General features: G+C 42.8%; 1 protein-coding gene across 9 annotated transcripts in view; it reads right to left on the reverse strand.

Moving 5' to 3' along the window:
- The window catches only part of OSBPL3 (oxysterol binding protein like 3), a 91447-nt gene extending 91271 nt beyond the window's left edge, over positions 1–176 (reverse strand). For 8 of the 9 annotated variants that reach the window (XR_004160137.1, XM_010712786.3, XM_010712779.3 and 5 more), the window contains exon 1: positions 61–176. The gene's annotated coding sequence lies outside the window, so the exon portion shown is untranslated. Of the gene's footprint in view, positions 1–43 lie in introns of all 9 variants that reach the window. The other variant, XM_010712780.3, reaches the window with a different exon arrangement.
- Positions 177–8822: the final 8646 nt, after the last annotated feature.

Here is an 8822-nt window from a genome sequence, read left to right on the forward strand (position 1 = left end):
GCCCGCCCGCGCCTCCCGCCCTGCCCCGTCTCCCGGCGCCTACCTGAGCCCCACACCTACCGGTCCCAGGGAAGAAGGGAGGACAGAAGGAGTCGGCAAGAGCGGCAACCACGAGCGCAAAGCACGACTCTAACTGCACCGGGAAGAGCAGGAGCGCGCAGAGCAGCACCGCAGCTCGGCACACCGGCTCGGCTCCGCGGGGACGAACCCGAGCGGGGCCGGGGGCGGGACCGCCGCTGTGGATTGACAGCCGCCTCGGCCAACGGGAAGATCACATTCGCCTTCCTCCTCCTGCCCGCGAGGGGCGTTATTACCGCCCGGCCGTTGAGGGCGAGGGTGTTTCCATGACGTCACGGGCAGCGCCTCGCGGCCAGGTGGGGCGGACTGCGCTAAGGGGATGCGGGGACGGGGAGCGGGATCGCTGTGCTAAGTCGGGGCTGAGCCCCGCGGCCGGGCGGGGCAGGGCATACCGCGCGCCCCGGGGGCGAGGGACGGAGCTAATCCAACTGCGGCTTTAGGGCGGGCTCCGCGTCGAGGGATTGGCGGCGGCCTCAGCCGTCCTTCGCCCGCGGTGCGCTGAGGAGAAGAAGCGCGGGGCGGGGAGAGCCGCCCCGGGGTGGACTTCACTCACACGCACTGCCGTCCTACCGTGAGCCCTGCTCTGAGAAACCCCGCTCGGAAAGAAACATCTCCGATGAGCAATTAGCTCTGCGCCGCTAGGAGCGGACATGCACGGCATTTGGCGTTCCTGTGTTCAGTGCAGCGAAAGGCATGGGCTCAGCGTAGCTGTGGGATGTATTACCTGCAGTTACACCGGGAAGGAATTTAATTTTTCTACAGATTTGCTTCTTGCGCTTTTGTTCCGTTCTCCTATTGGACAGAAACGTGAAGCTGTATTGGATTGGTGTCTTTTCCCGGGCTAAAGGAAAGTTTAACAATGAATTAGTAGGCATCCCTTTGGTAATCAGACCGTTCTTCTTTCTGTTAGAGAAATCAAAGTGCAGAGAAATAGTGTCAGTGTTTCAATATGGCAAAATACAAGATGGTTGCATGCATCAGGGTAAATGTATAGGCAGGAAGCCTCTGCCTGGATATAGATCGGTGTTTTTCCCTTTCAATAGATCCATCAACACAAAGCCATCCGGTCTATAATAGTTTTCTTTTAAAAAGTGGTTAGGGTGTTCCCCAGCCCTGTGCACTTAACCTTCCATTTATCCTTGCGCTTTGGTTTTTCTGTTCTGATTGATACAGCTTCAATCTTTCCAGAGCTTTTAAGAAGAGGAACTCCATTCTCCACAATCCAGCAGTTATTATTATTTTTTTTTAATTCAGTTTCCCTTTGATCTAATGTAATGCATAATTAAATTGCGTGGTCTGAATTAAAACTCCACCATTACGTGTGTCCTTTTAACTTGCTCTTTCCTGTGGTTTCGTAATGTCAGTTTCACAGTAGTGTTTCCAGTGAGCGCAACAAAAATAATTGTCTTTGCTTTCCACTTGTTTTTTTAATTATTAGGTGAAAATAATTACTATATCTCTATTGAACTCAATGACATGCAATGATTTTTCATGTTCAGGTAATCATAGTCTCGTGTTGGTGAACAAGAACCCATACCATGTATATGGACCAGAGAGAGGCTTGTAAGAGACAAATTACGTCCTAGAATTTGAGTTGAACAACTGAGACAAGTTTTTTTTGAAGACCTTCTAGATTTACAGTAGAGGAATGTTTATCATTGTCGTTGTGGCTGAGATGTGAGCAGCAGTAGAATTGTGTGCATAGTCATTGGATTAACTCTTTCTTTTCTTACAACTTAGCACATACATCTTCAGTCCTAGACAGGAGCTATCTGTCTTGCAATTTAGCGATATCTTTCCTTGTCTGCCAAAATAAATCTGTCCTTCTGTCCTTGGTGGCTTTCCTTTTCCACCAGCCCTCTCCATCATGTCATTTTTGTTCTTAATCCTGTATTTTTTTTTTTCCTTTCCCTCAAAGACACTCAAGAACCTTCTCTCCCTCTGACAATTTTTTTGGCAAACGCCACTGTTGTCCTGTTTCATATCCAGGCTGGTATTATGCAAGCTTCTGGCACTAGCTTTCATATGTCTTGCTTGAATTTCTAAACACTTATCTATCATCTCCCTAATCTGCCTAGCGCTCTTTTAACATATCTGTAGTCTCTGGGCCCTCTTTCCTGGTTCTTGTATTTCCCAGCCAAAATTCTCCTGATTAAGCTGCCTTTGGAGTGCTTTTGAATACCTCTGCGGTGCAAAGTTTTCCTCTCGAGTGCCTGATGCTGCAGTACCCATGTGAAAGTATCTCACCTCTGTTGCACAATTCATGAATTGTTGCAAATACTTGTAGAGATTTCAATTCTGCCTTTCATTTGTCTCATGGCAAGAGCTCAGGGAAAACAGACTCTTGTCCCACCAACTTTTTCTTTCACAAGAGGCTCAACTGGCTCCAGTTTACTCATTCAGAGCAGGAAGGTTACAGACTTTTTATGGTGGTAAAGCAGATGTGTGGCCAGAAGTTAGTCGAAAAAGAAAGGAGAAAAACCAAAAAGGAATGAATGTCCACCAGCCTGGCACACAAGGAATTATCTCAGGATACTGTACCACAGTGAAGAAAGTAAGCAGCTGTTCCTTCTACCATACCAAAACTGCTCTTCAAGAGAGTTCCTGTGCCAAATTGTCAGAAGATATCTGCTCTGACCCCAAAGTTACAAAGCAAGGGTAGGGTGAAACAGGCAGCACAGATTTGCTCTGGCTGCAGTGACCGTGCATGGGGTGTGCCTGCTGAGTAATGTGACCCATTGTAGCTATACAGCTTTTTTCCACAGCACTGCTAATCTACTGCTGGAAGGCATCAAAATGCATCAAATAAGTAAAGAATTTTTTGTTTGTATAAACAAGTCAAAAATGCGGACTTTGGAGAACCCTGCCTTTGCGTGTGTTTGTGTAGCTGCTGCCTCAGTAAGCATCCACGGATTTGGAAATAGTTGAATTCCAAACAGTAACATTCATCACTAGTACTAAAATGTAAATTTGCTGCTGTAGATTTGTCTGTTCCATCCAGCTTCAGGGAAAATGAGAGGACCCGGCTGTGAGTCTAGCTCCCAGGCTTATTGCAGTTGAAGGCCAGCTTGTGAATGTCAGCTGGTTACCATGTGATGAATGAGTGAATCTAACGCCCAAACCACTGGAGAAGCAGGGAGTTAAGAAATCACTGAGCTTCCACTTCAGACAGACAAGGACATGTAACTTTGATACTGACTTGGAAATAATTAAAGAGAACTCCAAGTTTTCAAGACAAAATGATTCTGATATTTTAAAAATTGTAGTGTTTTCCTTTAAGAATAGAAACTAAACAAATTTGCCATTTAAGATTCTGGATTTGACAGTCCGGTACTGGTTTAATACATGCCCGACACTGTTTTATAATATTTATCTTCCTCCCCCTGATTGGTGACTATTACTCATTATTCCAAGTATTCTTGGATTTTAGTATTTATCTAAAATGCAATCGGATGGAAAAAATGTTGTATTTTTTCCATATTATTTAAGGCAGAAAATACCAAAGTACATGAAAGTTTTCTATTTTCAGCAAGTGTATTTGCAGAGACGTAATACAGATCTCTGCAGAATCTAGCATTCAGATGCCATTCAGTTGAAAAAGAAGTCCATACAGCTATTGAAAAACAATCTCAGTGCAAGGTGGGCTATCATGTCCTTCCTACTGATGCAAGCTTATTTACTCAGGTTGCTAGCAAGTAGGAGAGACAGAAACCTCCTGTGGGGCAGAAGGGATTAGCAGAGAGATCCCAACGCTCATTGTCCTTTTCCCTTTATAAGTTTTATGCTGTTGCAGAGGGAAGACTTGATGTACTTGTCATTGCAGCCAGAGTTTTACTTACTTCACTGGGCTCTGGGTGAGGCCCAGGCACTCCTTGTATTATTCTTTCTCTTTAGCTATTGCACACAGTATTGCACACTTCAAGGCCAGAGGCTGGACTGTCCTCTTTGTTATTCTCCTGTTGAGAATAGGATCCACATTCTCTTACTAATTTGGTTCCATTTGCTTTTTCCTTTTAATACATAAAACAGGGAAGAAAAAAAGTCACAACTTCAAGGCCCAGTAATTGCCAATATTGAGTTCTTTCATTCTTTCAGGACCATGAAGGGCACTGAATATATCTGGAAGGCTGTAGGACAGATGCCTATGTATTTCATTTAGAAGGGATAATAAATGATGTTGTTCAAACCTTGTAAAATGTACCTAACCAGGTATGTTTCCTGCCAGCATGGGTGACGTTTTCCATTGTGTAAACTCCTTGAAGATGGTAATGCTTCATTTGAGTGCACATGATACTGGGAAAGGTTCCATTATGGCAGTAACAAGCACAGTCCTGAAAACATGTACAAGTCCAGTTACAGACATTAAGCTTGTTAGCAAATAGTTATTCCTGACAGATGGATTGAAGGAGCAGAGAGACAACGCTCCTCACAGACACTCTGAAGTCAGACTTCTGGCCTCCAGCCAAAGAGCTGCTCCAGAGCCTTTTCCCTCCCATGATCAGACAGTCTCCCAGTTGTCAGAACAGGCACTGGTTCAGCCTGCTTGTGCCTATTGATAGTCTGCATGCCTGTACCTCAGTAAATGGTTAATGTGCCTATTTAATGTGGTAGCTCTACGATATATGTAGGTAGGAATTTCACTCGAGGAGAGTTGAAAGCATGCCTGTTGCTGGTTTGGGAATTGACTGCATTTTGCATCAGGCATTTTCCAAACAGAAAAGCTATTCATTCTAGCTGCCAGGTTTCAGTGGGGAAAAGCTAAGCAGATTCAGTTCTGCTGATGTACACAATAGCAATACCTTCTTTTTCTGTATCACAGCCATTAGTGTCAGGGTCTGAGTTTTAAAACAATTCAGGTGTGTGCAAATATGGCTTATTTCCCATTTTCCCCGCTGGCAGCAGACCTTATTTGACAGAAAAATACATCTTCACAGACACTGTACACCAGACTCAACACAAAAGCCAGTAAGTTCACACAGGTTTTTTTGTTATGTTTCATCTCGTATTGTCTTGTGCTGAAGGCTAGTGAAAGTTCCAGGCAGAAGCGATGTCCAGGAAACAAAATCTTCACCTTTAGCTTTATAGTTCCAGGCAGCTGCCTCAGACCAGATGCAGAGCTGTTGAAATCAAGGAAAAAAATCATCTGACTGAGTCAGATGCCTCACCTAATGGCTCAAAATGTTGAGTAGCAGGAATTTCCATTGGATTTCAAGGCGTTCATAAGAATGCAAGCAGAAGCTGGGAGGGCAACACCTGCCCCTACTATTTGTCCCAGTGATAAATGAGGCAAGAGAAGCTTCCTAGTCCAATGCTTGACGCATCATTTCATACATGCTGTTGTTTCTAAAGGTTTGCTGCTAAGGAATGAGTTTCTGTGAATAAAGAAGTTTTGACAACAATAAAGCAATGAAAGCTTTCGTTTGAACTGAGAGGTGATTGCTGCAAAGGAGAATGAAAGTACTTTTGACATTATTGTCAATCTGACACGAATGACCGACGAAGTAAAATAGAGGAAAAACAAACCTCCCACACAATGTGCCGTGGGCAAGCACAAATATAGAGGTCACTAGGAAAAGGCAGGGAAGGAAATTTACCTGCCAGCAACCCAGGTACAGCCGGTTCATCACTGCCACCTCAGTCCAGCCAGTTGCTGATCATACAGTAGCCGCTTTGCACTAATTCAGTTAACAGTATCCTCAACTATGACAGAGATACGCGGCTGCCTTCCCACTTTCTTGCCTCCAAAGAGATCTGGGAAAGGGAATAGAACTATTTATGCACATTCATTCTCACACTAGTTAGTGTAATGGAATGGGAACTCAGAGTTCTGTCTTGGCTGTTAGAAGTTATACAGACTCCTGGAGACATGTTTGAAGAAGATGAGTTAAATCATGTTACCTAATGGGGAACAGGTGATATAAGAATGCGAGAACTAAAATAAGAAGTAGGTGAATTCAGGAAAACCTATCCCACTGAATGAAAAGCTCACAGTGAATTAAATGGGCTGTTTATCTAATCTCAAAGAGCTGGGGTAATCTGTTATGGCAAACATTTCCTTTGCAAGGAGAAAATGAAAAGAATAATATTTACTCTTCAAAGTGGATCTCATACAGGTTATGGAGTTATAGTTCAGTGTTGGGCTAAAGTATTAAAGGCACACTTCTTAGGCATTTGGGGGACTGCTATAGGCTGGAATCAACAGTTATAGTGATAGGGGAAGGAAAGCAAGCAAGCATATAGACCTCCCATGAACTGGTTTTGGTAAGCCAAAATGAAGTCACTTCCTAGTGGTAGGAAAAGTGTTTATTTTCTAAGGCATAAACATATTGCAGTATTAAAATAATGGGAGGATGTGGGGGTGCAATTAATTTAAAGCCTTGAAGCGCTGTCAGTAAAATCTTTTTCAGAGAGGCTGCAAAGGAACTTGAGAATCAGAGGTGAAAGGTAAAGTTCTGTCATGAATTAAAAACTAGCCAAGAGAGCCTACAAAGAGACAGAATAAATTACAAGTTCTTAAAATGGAAAAAGGTTAATAGCAGGATGCTCCAAGGACCCCAGCTGGAGCCAACGTTTGGTGTATTATTCAGAGTCTGGGAGGATGAATCGTCTGCTAGTAAAATTTGCTTGTGATACGCATTGTTTGGGTTTGGAACAGTTTGAGAATTATGATGGATACCAGATGGATCTAATAAAGCTACTATAAATGTTTGGAAGCAATATAACTGTAAAGGAAATGCCAACAGAGAAAGTTTAAGATATGGCTTTTTGGAAGAAAAATAGGCTGCAGCACATGTATGCAGTGGGCTCTGAGTGAATTTCCTTGGTAAGTTCCAAGGAAAGCTGTAAGGAACAGGCAGCAAGGTTATACCAAAAACACCTGTAAAATTGCCAGTGTGATTGCTGTCATTAATTGAAACAGCTGGCCAGTGTTAATCGTCTGTGTCAAACTGTTTCCTCCAGAAAAAAAAATATATATATTTGAAGGTCCAATTAAAAAAAAAAGTGAAACTGTAACTGGAGAATTTGAAATGATGCAGGCGAACCAGTTCACTTTCCTTCCTGATGAGGGAGGTGCATATCTCGTGCGACAACGTCAGGGCTACTGCAGGCGGGCTGAGGGGCTTCATTTACTCAAAGTAATAAATAAATAAATAAATAAATAAATAAATAAATAAATAAATAAATAAATAATCAATCTCTGACTCTGGCAATTATTCATAAGATGACTCTACCTGATCCACATGTTTGTTTAGTTGTATGCCAAGAAAAGTTTGATTCCTTTCAGCTATGCAAGAAAACATGTTAGATGGGTGGTTAGGGCTCCCACATCACTGGTGAATGTTTTCTCACCGAAGAAGCAGGGACGGTAATGTTGGAGGGTTACTGTGTATTTTCTTCTACCTTCCTTCTAAGCAAAGACTATCCGAGGCTGAATGGAATATTTGTGCCAAATGAACCTATGCTTTTAGGATTTTAATTTGGTGAGTAGAAGGTAGATTTCATTCTTCATTGTAACCTATTTTTATTTAAATTATCCAGTTTAGCTGTCAAATCGATTTGTAGTGCCCAAGATGCAAATGCATTTGCTGACAGCTCATCCAAGACGTCTGCCAAGTGCTCAGCAGATGTCAAATACTAAGTAAAGCATTAAAATTTGTAACAACAGAATGAAAGGTACTGAAGAAAACAATATGATACCATGCAGTGTTCCTCTGGGGATTCCTCTGTCAGATCACAAAAGGCTACTACAGAGAAAGTGATTTGCAAAAACATCTCACACTGCTTTGCTTTGCAGTATTTTGCACTCCCATTCACTCATTTTATCAACTCCTTTTCTTCAGTCCTTCACCTGACTCACGTATACCACAAGCACAACCTCAGATATTCCCGTTACTATTTTCCCTCTATTTTTCCCTTTCTTCCCCTCTCACCTTCTCCGGTTGCCATCCTTCACTTGTGTATGTATTTGAGATAGAGAAGATCTTAAATTTGAAAAGTACCTTGCTTAGCAGGTACTTGCTAGAATGTGTGCTTGCAATTATTAATATCTTACAAGAGAGACAAACCAGGCAAAGCCAGCTGGCTCTTTCACAAATCATGACTGTCACCATAAAAGTTCCCCTGTTCCAGTGAAAGATGTATATTCAGTGTTCATTCTCCCGAGGAAGAAAAGGATGAAAAGTGACACAGACAGTGTGTGAGTGAGGGGGGAGAATGCTGTGTGCTTTTGGGATTCTGTGTTCTCAAGTAGTTGAGAGAGGAGATGCCCAGAAAGGTGGCTGTCATTTTTATCCAGCAAATGTAGGCTGAATGGCAATGACATCTTCAAAGTGCCAGCTGAGAAGATCTGAGTCATTCAGGTGAGGTTTACGAGTATAAATGGCAAAAAAGCTCAGAGTGAGATACTCCTGGGGGAAAGAGAAGACAGTATTTCATGAGTAGCAGAACTACTGAAGCCTGATCTCTTACAGATTTGTTTCTCTTCCTGATTCCTACAAAGCCCCCAACAGGCCTTCAATAACCTTAGTTTTCCCCTTATCTTTCCATATATCCCTACATTCTCCTACAGTAGTCTCACCTCAGAGTGCTATAATTAGCAGGCAGGGAAGGGGCCAGATGTGCTGTAGCTGTATTAGATACACCTCTGCACCCAATCAATTAGTAGCACAGACTAATTGGCCACGCTTCTCTCACCCAAAAGAGCAAAGAATGGCTGATTTTTTCTGCATGATGAAGGAAATAAT

Source organism: Meleagris gallopavo, chromosome 6 (genome assembly GCF_000146605.3).
Source record: "Meleagris gallopavo isolate NT-WF06-2002-E0010 breed Aviagen turkey brand Nicholas breeding stock chromosome 6, Turkey_5.1, whole genome shotgun sequence".
NCBI lineage: Eukaryota > Metazoa > Chordata > Aves > Galliformes > Phasianidae > Meleagris > Meleagris gallopavo.